The following is a 14,167-nucleotide window of genomic DNA, read 5'->3' as shown; positions in this document are numbered from 1 at the left end:
CTTCCCTTGAAGAATTATAACTCAAATGAGTCATTGCATCCAGGGCTTCACAAACTTTAAATTATTATATAAAGTCAGTTATTTTGGCCAAGAGATCTTTGCTCTCTTGAGCTTAAATTGCAGAAAGACAAAATACCAACATATTATAGAAGCAATTTTTGTAGTAATGAAGAAGTAAAAGGAGAATAGATGCCTGTGGGTTGGGGAATGGTTACACAAATCAAGAAACATCCATTTAGTGGAATATTGCTGTGCCATAAGAAATGACTAATAGGAGAAATTCAGAGGAGCATAGGAAAATTTATAATAATTGATGGAGGGTGAAGTAAATAAAACTAGAAAAGCAAAATGTACAATAACTGTGACAACATTAGTGGTAAGAACAAACAAAAAATTTTGAATATAACACAATTACAGTAATCAAGTCTAAACCAGAAGAAGACATAAAAAATCCTTTTTTGCATAGATGGAGAATTATGGATGTGTAATATTATATATGCTAGAAAATCATTTTTCCCCTTTATTACAGGGATGGTTAGCTGGAGAAGAAAGGAATATTTACATTTGAAAATTAAGATATTCTAAAAACAAAATATATCAATAAAATTAATTTTAAATAAAAATTTTTAATTAAAGCAATTATTATTATAATTATCAATAAATGCAACAGTGATTTATGAACCTTGGGAAAGAAAATCTCTCACTTGAATTTGTCCTTCAATACAACAAAAGAGCCAAGGACTCAGACCTTTCAGTTACAAAATCACATAGTACATGAAACATTTTAGTTCTCTCTACAGCCTAGCCATTTCCATAGGGTTATTCTGATAATATTTCTACTGGGGAGGGGGGAGATGATCATTAAATCACTGCTTTGTAAGACTTTTTTTTAAGACTACTATCTCATTGACTCTGTTGATTTTTTTCAAGGTCACTTGGCCATGGCAGGTTTTCAAAAACATTATGTGATTTAATGGAAGGCACCAACAGGGAAAGATAGTGCTCCATCTTGCTGATAGCAAAGAATGGTGGATTCCAGGAATGATGAAACAAGAGAGAGAGAGAGAGAGAGAGAGAGAGAGAGAGAGAAGGAAGGAGGGAGGGGGAAAGAAAGAGAGAGAGAGAGAGAGAAAGAAAGAAGGAGGGAGGGAGAGACAGACAGAGAGAGAGAGAGAGAGAGAGAGAAAGAAAGAGACAGAGAAAGAGAGAGACAGAGAAAGAGAGAGAGACAGACAGAGACAGAGAGAGAGAGACAGAAAGAGAGAGAGAGAGAGAGAGAGAGAGAGAGAGAGAGAGAGAAAGAGAGAGAGAGAGAGAGAGAAAGAGACAGAGAAAGAGAGAGAGACAGACAGAGACAGAGAGAGAGAGACAGAAAGAGAGAGACAGAGAGAGAGAGAGAGCATCGCCCATCTGAAAGATTAAAGAAGACTACTCTGCAGAAATCAGGGATGTTTTCTTTGTCATTTGTAACAGCTCTCTGAGAAGCACAGCTTTGCAATAACAATGATTTAGCACATCACCCAGCTCACAGTTTGAGCTTATAAACATGGCATGTGGTCTGCACTAGTGACATCTGGTGGTTGTAGGTTAAAAGAACATGAAATAGAATAAGGGTCATCCTCACCATCATGACCCTTCTCCAAATGCACCATTAGGTTTGCAGTATGTATTGGATCCAATTGTCCTGGTGGTAAAATGGCACAATCCTGGGTCTCTAGGGGACATGGTTACCGTTGGGTCCCCGCTTTGGACAAGACATAATATAATTTGTGTGAGCATTTATCTGGAAGGGGAAAAAAAGATGTAAGCTATTAGGAAGAAGAAAAAGAAAAGGTGATTGACAATTGGAAGAAGCATCTTAAGATATTTTCTTTTGTGATGCATTATTTTCTCTTTAGACTTTGATGTTCCAGCTTCAAATAGCTTGTCACTTTCAAAATCATTTGCTTCTTTCTTCTAACCCTAAAGATAAATAATTCCAGAGAAAAGAATTCCATTTATATGATTTCATGCAATAATCCTATTCTTTTGTTTTGTAAAGATGTTGCCAATTCTTTGACTTAAATGTCCCAGCAACTTCTCTCCCTATTTTCCTTCATTCTACAGATAACTGCTTTCTAATAAAGCCATTCATCAAAATGCATTTTTTAGACTTTTTGATACTCTGCTTATCAAACACATACAATATAGTAGGACACATAAAAACATTCCCCAAACCTTAAGGAATATCTCCTAATCCTTTTGGAGATTATAATGTGATTTTATTTTTGTTATTTAACAAAATTATGCATATGTGCATTATATAACCAAATGTTAAATAAAATTCTTCCTTAGATAATAGAAATAATTATACAACTCAGCAAACATTCATTTATTAAGTACTTACTATATGCCAGGCAAGGGAGGAAGGGGGGTTTCAAAGAGAAAAAGAAGACATCTTTGTCCTCAAGGAACTTAAAACTGCTTTGGAAAAACAGCATGGATATAGACAAATAAATGCCAAATAACTTCCAGAGAGAGATTTTATTTTATGTTTAGTAAGAATTGCAGTATTTTATTGGAGAGCTCTCTGATACATTAACCACCATACTCCTTGTGACTCTTTTCTATAAGAAATATGTAGAAACACATGATTTGTGTTCTCTAGCAGCATTCTGGCAACATGGTACACAAAGCATTGAGTGGCAGAATATTCTTATGTTAAGTTCCTTGGGGATAGGGATTGTACCATTTATTGTATTTGTACCTTCACTGCTTAGCACACCGAGCTCCTGGCACACAGTAAACACTTAATAAGCATCTGTTGGTTGATTGATTGAGTCATACTTGGATTCCAGGGCCATTTTTGCTACTTCTTTATTGTTACATTGCAGAAGTCAATGATTCTTTCTAGGCCACAGCTTCCTCATCCATCAAATGAAGCATTCAACTAGATTGAGGATTCTTAACCTGGGGGTCCAAAATATATTTGGGGGGGGTTCTATTAATTTGGATTGGGAAATATGCTTCTTTACTATAATATAATTTAGATCCTTTTAAATTCTGTGTATGTATTTTATGTATTTTCAAAACTTTTTTTTTTGAGAAAGGCCACAGGTTTCATCAGACTTCCAAAAAAGTCTTATGACATAAAACAAAGGTTAAGAATTTCTGGATTAAATGATCTCTCAGCTTTCTGATTTAAACACTCTTATTACTATATTCTAACAGCTTGGTTCTATTGTTTTCCTCCTTCTTAATACATTGAAAAATACTTAGCTAATACTAATTGATGATATGCCTAGCACTGTATTGATGCTGTAAGAGAGAGAATCCTTGTTCTCAAGATACTTACAATATAGTTGAGAAGACGGCTCTAACATAAAAGGCAACAACAAGAGATTTGGGTTCACGTTTAGCCCCTGCATTGAGTGACAGAACTTGTAAGGACAATAGAAGTGCAGAGAAGGCCTAGCTCAGGTAGGGCAAGAATAATCAGGGGAGACTTCTAGAAGGAAGAGAACCTTGGAGAATGAGCAAGATTTGCACAGATGGAAAAGTATATGAAAGGCAGAGAAACTCGTCTGATGAATGGCACAGAATAGGTGACTATCAGCTTAGTCCAACAAAGAGAAGATTAATTGGTACAGTAGAAAGCACATTCATTCTAGGAGCAGAGGACTTGAGTTAAAATTTTACTTTTGATGTTTACTACTGATGCTTAAATATATCATTTCACTTCCCTGTACCTCAGTTTCCTCCTGTGTCAAATGAGGAGCTTTGACTAGATGAACTCTAAGGTCTCTTCAAGCTAGAACTAGGATTCTATGGGAACCACACATTTTCAATAGACTCTATATTTCTGGATAAATTCTCCTTTTTATTTGAGTGCTATTATAGGACTATCTTTTCTTTCTCTGGAAATAATTCAAATGCAGCAGGGAGGACATTGGCTATCTCCATCTTCCTCTTCTGTCTAAGTAATAATAGACCTAGTTGACCTGAATGAATGACCCTAGCACAACTCCATTAGTCCGTACACTGATGAAGGTAGTTGGCTTGACTACAGGCATAATTATGAAGCCTATGAAGTTTTTTGGGGTGTTCCTTTTCCTCTCTGAGTCCCTCCTGGACTACCCTCTAACTTCCTCTCTACTCTCTCCCACCCAATAAAAAATGGTTCTAATGTCATTTATTCTACATTATTCCTCTTATGAGCATAGCTAGAAGGAACATGGCATAATAGATCAGATTTTAGATTTAGTGTTTGGAAGACCTGAGTTTGAAATCCTGCCTCCAATTTTCCTAAGTATGTGATCATTGAAATATTTAATAGCCTTGAGCCTATCACCTAATTTATAAAGTAAGCTTAATGGTTAGCAGTAGTATTTGTGGGGTTGTTGTGAAGCTTAAATCAGATAATATATGCAAAGTATTTTACCAATTTTGGAGCCTTAAATAAATTTCAGTTATTTGTATTTTAAACCTCAGGCCCCTCTATGTGGAATAAAAGGATTTGTCTCTTATTAAAGGAATTTGTGACATCGAGGAGCAGATGGGAGAGTTTGGGAATTTTCCATTGCCCTAGTATAGCTTTCTGTCTACTTGTAAGGACAGCCCTGAAAGTAAACTTAACTAGCTTTTAGTCATTTCAGTATATCTGGATAGAGGTAGGGTGGGGGACTGAGAAGGAAAAGAATCAATAGGGGCTGAAGTGTCTATATTCTCTCTCCTTCAGAAGCTTCCCAGGCCCCACTCCCTGGTGGAAGTTGAGTTAGGGCTGGTCTAGCTGCACTTATAAAAAATCTGTTTTCAGAACTGTTGGTATTTGAGGACCCTATGATCTGAGCATCATTAGCTTTTACCAGATGCATCCACTGGGATCATGAGCCCATTTAGTTCAAGCAGAGTGTAGCAAATCCTGCTGTTTCTGTTTTCTAAACCTTCTCTCATTCTCTTGCTTGTTCTTCCTGCCTCCTTTTCCTACCCCCTATCTCTCTCTTGCCAGGAAACAATTGGATATCAGATCCAGAACCCATTTCCATTGAGCTTTCTATCTCCTCCACCAATAAAAATAATAGTTGATGTTTATTTTGAATTTTACATGTTACCTCAGTTGATACTTTCAATAATCCAGTCAGATTGGTATTACAGCTACTATACTATTCTCTCTCTCTCTCTCTCTCTCTCTCTCTCTCTCTCTCTCTTTTTCTATGTGTGTGTGTGAATATCACAGATAGTATTTGAATCTACTACCTCTGATTCCAGAATTAGTATGCTTTCTACTATATGACATCACCTCCCTACTTCCATAAACATTTAAGGGGAGGGGGGAAGCTATGATGTACAGACCACCATGTTAATCATGAAGGGGGAGAAAACATTAAATTAAATATGGCTTCTATCCACAAAGGGTTTATAGCCTTGTAATTGGACCCAATATGTACACAAAATAATACAAATAATTAAATTAATGTCATTTAAGTAAACTCAAATTTATGTTTATTAGTAATTCAATTAATAAATAGCCCAGGAGATGAGACTTGACACTTTCCCTAGATCACTGTTAGTAGGAAACAAGTCAAACAGTGTCACAAGGAGCCTGAACATTGAACAATCCAATTAGTATACAGAAGCTTTCTTTGTTAATAGTGGCTACAAATACCCTAGGAAGTGTCCACTAGCAGCCTGGGGCAGCTGCATGGCATATTTTAAAACCCAGGTCATAAATTCACTATTACTGGTGACTGTCAACCCCTCTGCATTGTTTCTGGACATACCAAAGTAATTATAGTATCATTGGCATGCGTTTCATGGAAGATAGGTTGAGATGGGGCTAAAACTTCAGCTTAGTTTCACAAGTGAGATCAGAAACTGGTTGATAAAGGATTAAAATAGGGAGGTCTTAAGGACTTGGAGGTTACAATACATGGTAAAGGGCAGATTCAGGGGAAGTAAGAATAGGAAGGGTAGATGGATAAAGGAGTTTGATCACAAAGAAGAATTTCAGAATTCAAAACCTTGGAATTAGAGGCAATTCAAACTGATGGTAAGATCCAGGATTTGTTCAAGCACGGGATAAGTGAATTATAAGATTAAGTCATTGAAAATAAGGCAATGGACGATTGGAAATTCAGATGAATGGAAGGACTATCAGTATAGATGCTGAAATCTTAAGGATATTAATAGGTGATGGAGTAGAAGGAAACCATATGCATCAAGTATGGAATATGTTGTGGAAGTGGGTATCATATAAAACATTGCATCATAGAGTATAGAATTGGAAGAGACCTTAGAGAATAGAGACTATCCTTCTCATTTTTCAGGTAAGGAAATGGAGTACCAGACAAAGTGAAGTAGACTCACCCAAGAGTATACAGGAAAAAAAAAAAAAAAAAAAAAAAAGAGTGAAAAATTAAATTCTAAATCTATTCATTGTTCTTGCCTCTGAAAAGGGATGTACCTATTATTCCCATGATTTCTTCTATTAGAACTCATTTCCCTCTTTCCCCATGATTTCTTCTATTAGAATTCTCTTCCCTCTTTAGCACTAGTCTATATGTGTTCTCTCCCATTAGAATTCAAACTCCTTAAGGGCAAGGAGTTTGCCTTTATATTTGTATTCAATACACTTGGCATAGAGTCTGGTAGTATTATACTTCTGAAAAGGATTTGAGGGTCTGGATATACTGTAGTCACAGAAAACAAAACTGATTCTCTCTCTCTCTCTCTCTCTCTCTCTCTCTCTCTCTCTCTCTCTCTCTCTCTTCCATTTTTTTCTTTCACCTTTCTCTGCTATCTACTTGGATCACTTGGGGGTGAATAGTTAAGAGATATATATTTGTATCAAAACAATCTACCTTTTATCTGTCATTTTTACTTCTATCCCTCTATGTTTTCTCAGCCTTGTCCTCCTTGAAACTAACTTTCATTCTTCATATTTCTTTAACCTGTCTCTGTAAAAGTGAAAATTAAACATAACCTTCTCCCTCCCCAAATGCACATTCACAATCAAAAGACTTTGTAGGTTTTATGCTTTAAAATAAAAAAGAAAAAACAAACCAGAAAAAATAAAAGATTGTGACTTGTTGGTAGTGATACATATGGATGAAGAGTGATAAGTGATAATATATATTTTAAGAAGGAATTGATTTTGACAAATGGTGAGACAACAAAGGTCTGGACATAGGTGTGAGGAGCAGCATATCCATGGCTATGTGTCTATGTATAATTTGGTAGCTATATGTGTCTAATAAAATAGAGCTGTTAGTTTCCTCATAGATATTTGGAAATAGACAGCTTTGTACAAATCAGCAAGTATATCTTGAAGTGTAGCGAAATCACCAATGACTTATCGCCTCACCAGAAAAGGGACTCACAATAAGGCAGAGAATTATAAATGTTCCTATATTCGAATCATCCTTATTTTTCCTCATGGGAAAGGAAAGGGAGGATCCCTGTTTTTAACAGAAAGTAATAGCAATAGAACATAGACTGGGAAAAGAATGAGAAATCTGGATAGGGTAAAATGAGGTGTGTAGATCATTTAACTACTTTGAGGAAACAGAATGGTTCAGTGGATAGTCAGTGTATATACAGTGTTGCAATTGATATTGGGAAGAGTTTGTTCAACTCTTGCCAATAAGCAAGCAATAATTTGTGTGACTGGGAAAGTCACATAAATTAGAAAATTTATTCAGTATTCTTATCTATAAAAGGGGGAATGTGATTATTATCTGCTTCAAAATATTTTTGTGAGGTTCAAATGAGATGATGTATTAAGGCACTTTTTGCATTTTAAGTACTTTATAAATATCAGTTATTATTTTAATGAGACTTTAATTTGGACTAGTCAGTCTTTTCCAACTCTAGCATTTATATTTAGATAAAAATTGATTTAAAAGTGACTTAAATTGTTGCATAGATCATAGAATGCAAGATTTGGAGTCAGGGAGAATTGTATTCAAATTCTCCTTCTGACACACTAGCAATGTGAATGATGCACAATTCATTTAATCTTACTGAGCTCCAAGTAATGTTCTAGGAGTTCTCTACTAATTTATATCAGCTAGCTGGTACTTAGTTATCTGTGTGTATATATATATATGTTCCTTAGAATTAATTTGCTTTTATATTTGTATTTCCAGAACCTGTGAATAGGAAGTTCTTGGTCATAGAAGCACAGCTTTACAACTAGAAGGGAATTCTAGCCCAACCTTTCTTTTATAGATGAGAAATTAGATTAAGTGACTTGTTCAGAGTCACAGTCAGCTAATGTTAGAGGTGGGATTTGGATTTGTTTCTTCTATGCAAAACTGTTAAAGTGAACAAACATTTATATAATTGTTATATATGTTACATATTAAATTTTATATAATAAATGTTATGTAAATGTTATATAAAACTCCATGTCCCCATTTGGAGTTTTCTTGTCAAAGATACTGGAGTGGTTTGCCATTTCCTTCTCTAGTGATTTTACAGATAAGTAAAACTGGCTTGCTCAGGATCACATAGTCGGTATCTGAGGTAAAATTTGAACTCTGGTCTTCCGGACTTAAAGCCTAATGATCGATGGATCTATCTATCTATCCATCCACTCTATCATCTTACTGTCCAAGTGAACGGATTACTGACATATAAATTATGCTTTATAAAATATCTTTTTTACATCACCTCCTTTGTGATTGGATTAGGTAATGCAAATATTCTTATTCCCATTTTACAGGTGAGGTCTAGCTAGTAAATGGAAGAGGTAGGAATAAAACCCAAGTGCCTTGAAATGGTGCTACTTCCACTGCATTCCACAAACAAGAGTAAAGGGGGAGAAAGGTGACTGCTAGGTGGACCTGTTAGCCACAAGTCTTCAACCCTAGGTTTACAAGTGGGCACAGCTGGAGACTAGGGAAACAAAATGCAATACACGGATTCTTTTTTCAGCTTTACATTTTTGCCCCAGGGTAGATTCTTTGGCAAGGAGAAGCAGCACGATATTTTGAGTAGAAAGCATAGTTTTAGTTCTTCCATTTACCAGTTTTCTCTTCTTTGGAGTTTACTGCCTAGCTGACCTGGAGGCTGTGAAGAAAAGGCGTGTTACGTTTTGCTTGTTTTTCCTTAAAAATAAACTCGAATGCTAGAAGCATCTATATAACTGTTGTAAGGCAGGAACTTTTCCCCCTCGGATCTCCACCTGGGCGTGCTAGCTTGGGAGGCACAAAAGTTGGCAGGGACGTCTGAGTACTTAAAGAGCCACCTCCGCATTTTACAGGAGAGGAAGCCGAGGCCAGGAGATTAAGTGACTTTCTACAAATTCACTCCGGTAGTGAGCTAGGAGAGAAATCCCAGGAATTTGCCTGAGGCACGGTGCCTCAATTGAACCTCAATCTTTCTGAGAGCAAATTATTCATTGCACTTCCCATCCTTAAAAAAAAAAAAAAAAAAATTAAGTGCAAAGTAAGTGCGAACTGTCAATATAAGCCACTCACCTAGGTAATTTACAAAAACGCTGTTCCCGCCCCCCCGTGGGGGCCCAGCTCTAGCCACGCCCCTCATTCATACTTCCATTTTTGCCCCGCCTCCTATTCAGACCCGCCTTTTCTCTCGCGGCCTCTGGGCTCCGGGCCACCCGGGTCACCCTCGCTTTAGCTTTCGATGGCCACGCCCCCTGGAGCCAGAACGCCACGCCCCTTCGCGGGAGGGGGAAACGGGCAGGGGGCGGGGATCTGCGGGATGACGTGGACGCGTGCGCGGTGACGGCTAGCGCTCTTGTTCCTCAGCCGAGCGGCGGAGGCAGGAGGACGCGGCCCGGAGCCCGGACGAGCTCGGTAGACCGGCCAGCCAGCGGCTCGGGCTCGGGCTCGGACATCTGCCCCGTCCTCTCTTGCTCCCCGGCCGTCCCCGCGGCGACTCCGGGGGCCTTCCTCCCTTCCGCGCGCGCTTCGCTTTCCTGGGTGAGTGCGGCGCCGGGGCGCGGAGCCGGGCCCGGAGCCCGGGGGCGGCTCCTCCGGCCGTAACCGCTGTGTTTATGTTATTGTGCCGCTGCCGCCGCGGTGACCCCCTCCAGAGGGGGAAGAGAGAGGAGGAGGGCAGAAAGGGGGAGGGGCGGGCGTCCTCGTTCGGGGGGAGGGGGCCTGCTTGGGGACTGGGGAGGGGATGCCGGAGGATCTGGAGAACAATAGCGGGGTGAAGGGGGCCAGGAGGGGGAGGGGGCTGGGAGGAGGACCCAGAGGGGGAGGGGACAGAGGAGGGGGTGCGGGGATGGGGGAGTGACGTGCTGCTGCCGCCCCTCCGCCTATCCCCCCCCTCCCTCCCGTCGCCCCCGGGAGCTGGATGGTACCTACCTACCTACCAACCTAGCTGGCTGGACCTTGGACTCCCCCTCCTCTCGCGGCGGGCGGCCCCCGAAGGAGCGTCTTTGCCTACTCTGTTTTTCCTACTTCCATATTGTATTTTTACACGACTCGGGGTGGGGGAGAACTTCTCCAAGACTTTGGGGGAGGGGGGAGATCCGTGGTCCTTGAAGGCCGGGACAGGCGAGGGAGGCATGCTATGAGCATCTCGTGGATACGGCGTATATAAAAGAGAAGAGGATCATTTTCCTTCCTCATTTGTGGTGGCTGAGTTGGTGGTCTCGGGCATCCTGGGGTTTTGTGTGTGTGTTTTTGTTTGCTTTTTTTTGTGTTTTGTGGAGCTTTGTTTATGCCAGTAATGTATGCATCAGTTACATACAGATAGAGCAATACAAAAATAAATAAATAAATAAAAAATACAAGTACTGCTCAGGATTCCTTTCCCGGTGGGGGAAAAATGTAAATACCAGTTGGACAGTTTTAACTTCTTATGTTTTTATGAAATTTTTAAATCTTAATGCAGGAACTGTACTTTTCCTTTATATCCCAAATGTTTATGCTTAGTTCCTGGCACATAGTAGATGCTTAATAAATTTTTCTTTACTGACCTTACTGTTGGATTCACTCTTTGTGCTGCAGCTGTATTATCTGGAGTTTGGGTAAGTTGGTAAAAGCATATTTTTTTTCTTGTGTTCCCGCAAATATTTTCTGTAAATTCAATAACATTCATCACCATTAGATTAAACAATAAGCACAGTTTACATTTAGGGATGGGGACTGAACTAGTGATTTCACTCCCAGGTAAGGAAATTCCCTCTGATAATCAGGTTGGTACTTCCTCTGCAACTGACCATCCCAGATGCCTAGGATGCTAAGATGTTATGACTTGTCAGGATTATAAGGGCAGTATTTTCAGAGGACCGACTGAACCTTTGTCTTGATGATTCCAAGGCCAGCTCTATCAACGGTTTGCTTTAAGTAGGGTTTTTTAAAAAACACAAAACCCTTTGCACTAAGTACAATTAATTTATTTAATTTGGAGCTTACTCCTGCATGTTTTATTTCTGGGGCTCCTTGACAGGTTCAGTAGTCATTCCACATTTTATAAGAGCTAGGAGTAGAAAGGAAAATGTAGTTTAATGTGCTATGTAACTGATGCTTTGGTTCTAAGTTCTAGTCTTGATTTCTCCTTTAATAAAGCTATGTTATAATTTAACATTTAAGATCTCATTTGTAAAATGAAAGGATTAGACTAGATTCTCCCTCAGATTCCTTTTGTCATTAATTTTCAATAAGTCCACTCCTGGTACTTTTTCCTATTTTTTAAAATTTGGAGGATTAAATGTTTCACATATTAGAAACTAATTAAACTTGAAATAAAATTTAAAAATTGAACTACATTTTGTGTATACTATATTTATCATAAATTTGAAATGACTAAGTAGCCATACCCTCATGTGTACTACCAATCACCAGAATAGGTGGATCTTTAACAACTTTGAAATGTTATTGCTTCATTAAACTGACCTTTAAAAGTCTCACTGCCCTGAAATTTAAAAAAAAAAAAAAATGTTCAAACAGCAAATAATTGTCTGAAAATTTGTATTATAAAAGGCACATGTTTTAGTAAGCCAGAAATCCTCATGGTAGCAACGTATTTCCAATTTCCTTTGTTATAAAAAATTAGAGGAAGCATATGCTCCTTAAACTGCAAGTGCTGAAACTTTGTTTTTATCTCTATGTATTAGTCATGAGGTAGCTAGGTGGTACAGTAGAGCATCAGCCCTGAAGTCAGGAGGACCTGAGTTCAAATTTGCCCTCAGACACCACGTCTTAGCTGTGTGACCCTGGGCAAGTCACTTAACTGCAATTGCCTCAGCAAATAAAAAAAGAAAGAAAGAAATCTATGTGTTAGTCATTTCTCATTCTTTTCCTCCTTAATCCCTCTTGTAACAAAGAAAAATAAGTTAAAGTAATTGATAAAAATCTGTTTACAAAATTTGGCACCCATAGTTCTTCACTCTAATCCACTTTCCTTCTGAGAAGGAAGCTGTTTTGTTCTCTTCTTAGAACTAAGAATTTTCATTATACTGTTAAGTATACAACTTCCTTTTAGTATTTTTTTCTTGATATTTTTGTCATTGTGAAATTCTTAAATTGGTTCTTTTTTTCCCATACCTATATCACATCATACAAATCTTCTTGTGTTTCTCTAAATTCTTCATGTTAATGTTTCTTATTACAATATATTTGGAAATTCCCCTCCCCCTTTTTAGTCAGTTCTTTTTTTATATAGAATATTGTTAAATATAAAACTTTTCTTCCTGTCATCCACCTTTTTAGAATATATGCCAGATTGTAGCCTCCTGGGTCAGAGGCTAGGACAGTTTAGGGGCTTTTCTTACATAATTCCAAATTACTATATAACATGTCTTTGAGTCAGTTCATGGCTTCAACAGCAGGATGTTCATTCAACAGAATTTATAAAGTATCTCCTATGTGCCAATCCCTATGTATGTAAAAGCAAAAACAGAAAAATTCTGTCTCTCAAGGAACTTATGTATTCTATTAGGTGAAACAAATATGGACTGAGAAATTGAATATAAAGCAGAAAAGGTAATTTCAGGAGTGAGGGTATTGGCAAAAGACAGAATTAGGAGAGCTCCCTGTTCAGAATATGCCAGTTGATCTGATTTTTGAAGGCTTGTAAGGTTTCTCTGAGTTAAAGAAGAAAAGGGGGCTTATTCTAGGCAAGAAGATCAGCCTGTACAAAGCACAGAGATGTTGGATGGCATATTGTGTGTGAAAAACAGCAAGTGTAGAGGATAGAGGGTCTGAGTAAGTACACTGGAGCCTGGTTGTGAAGGGCTTTGAAAGCCAAACAGAATTGTTATTTCATCCTAGAGGCAAGAAGAAGCTATATGAGTTTACTGTGCCTTAGGAATGTCATTTTGGCAACTGTTATGGAAGCTGGAGGATTGGAGAGACTAGATTTGGTCTCTGCTGCAGTAGTTCAGGTAAAAGGTGATGACCTGGACTAAGATAGTAGCTGTGAGTAGAAAAGAGAGATATGAGGAACAGAATCTGTAAGACTTGGCAGGTAACTGGGGTTAAAGGAAAGAGAAGGGTAGAGGATGAATGAGTATGGGAACTTAGGTGATCAGAAGGATAGTGGGATCCTTAACAGAAATATGGAAGTTAGTAAGAGGATGGACATGTGGAAGTATCTCATTAGGTACTTGATAATGTGGGACTGGAATCAAGGAAAACTGGGAAAGAAAGTGTGTGTGTGTATGTGTTCACATAGACATAGCTACATATATATATATATATATGTAGGAGTCTTCTGGATGCCCATGATCCACCATTCTGGATGGAGGTGATAGTTGAACAGATTTAGATAGCCACAGGAGTTATTCAGAATAGCCTGAAAGTGTTTGGGAGTTTCTGAGAATATATATGCTGCTGTGAACTTTTAGCAAGATGTCAGTTTACACCTTTTGATGTAAAAAGTTTTTTCTCCCCCTCTCCTTTGCTGTTGTCCTCTTGGCCATTTTTTTAAGCCGTGTACTTTTGTCTCCCTGAAGTCTTTGCTTATTTGGACAAGAATTTTCTCTGCCACACATGCCATATGGACCCAACTTACTCTTTTGCCATCTGTACCTTCGGTTTCATTTCATGTCTCATCCATAAATATGCCATGTATTTCTAAGTCTTATCCCCACATCATCATCCTCTTGATTGTTTGAAATTAATCATTGCATTAGAATCAGCAAAATAAACGGAAGTTCTTTCTTCTTATGAGCTATTTCTTTAGGTCAGTAATTTCACTTAGTCTTTGT

General features: G+C 38.3%; 1 protein-coding gene across 1 annotated transcript in view; it reads left to right on the top strand.

Annotated features, from left to right (window-relative positions):
* The first annotated feature begins 9,748 nt into the window (after positions 1-9,748).
* Positions 9,749-14,167, top strand: part of MAPK8 (mitogen-activated protein kinase 8) — a 107,991-nt gene continuing 103,572 nt past the window's right edge. Inside the window, exon 1 of the mRNA XM_051981903.1 lies at positions 9,749-9,926. The gene's annotated coding sequence lies outside the window, so the exon portion shown is untranslated. The remainder of the gene's footprint in view (positions 9,927-14,167) is intronic.

This window comes from Antechinus flavipes, chromosome 2 (assembly GCF_016432865.1).
Source record: "Antechinus flavipes isolate AdamAnt ecotype Samford, QLD, Australia chromosome 2, AdamAnt_v2, whole genome shotgun sequence".
Lineage (NCBI taxonomy): Eukaryota > Metazoa > Chordata > Mammalia > Dasyuromorphia > Dasyuridae > Antechinus > Antechinus flavipes.
The sequence above is the reverse complement of the archived record's forward strand: the minus strand, read 5'-3'. Positions and strand labels throughout refer to the sequence as shown.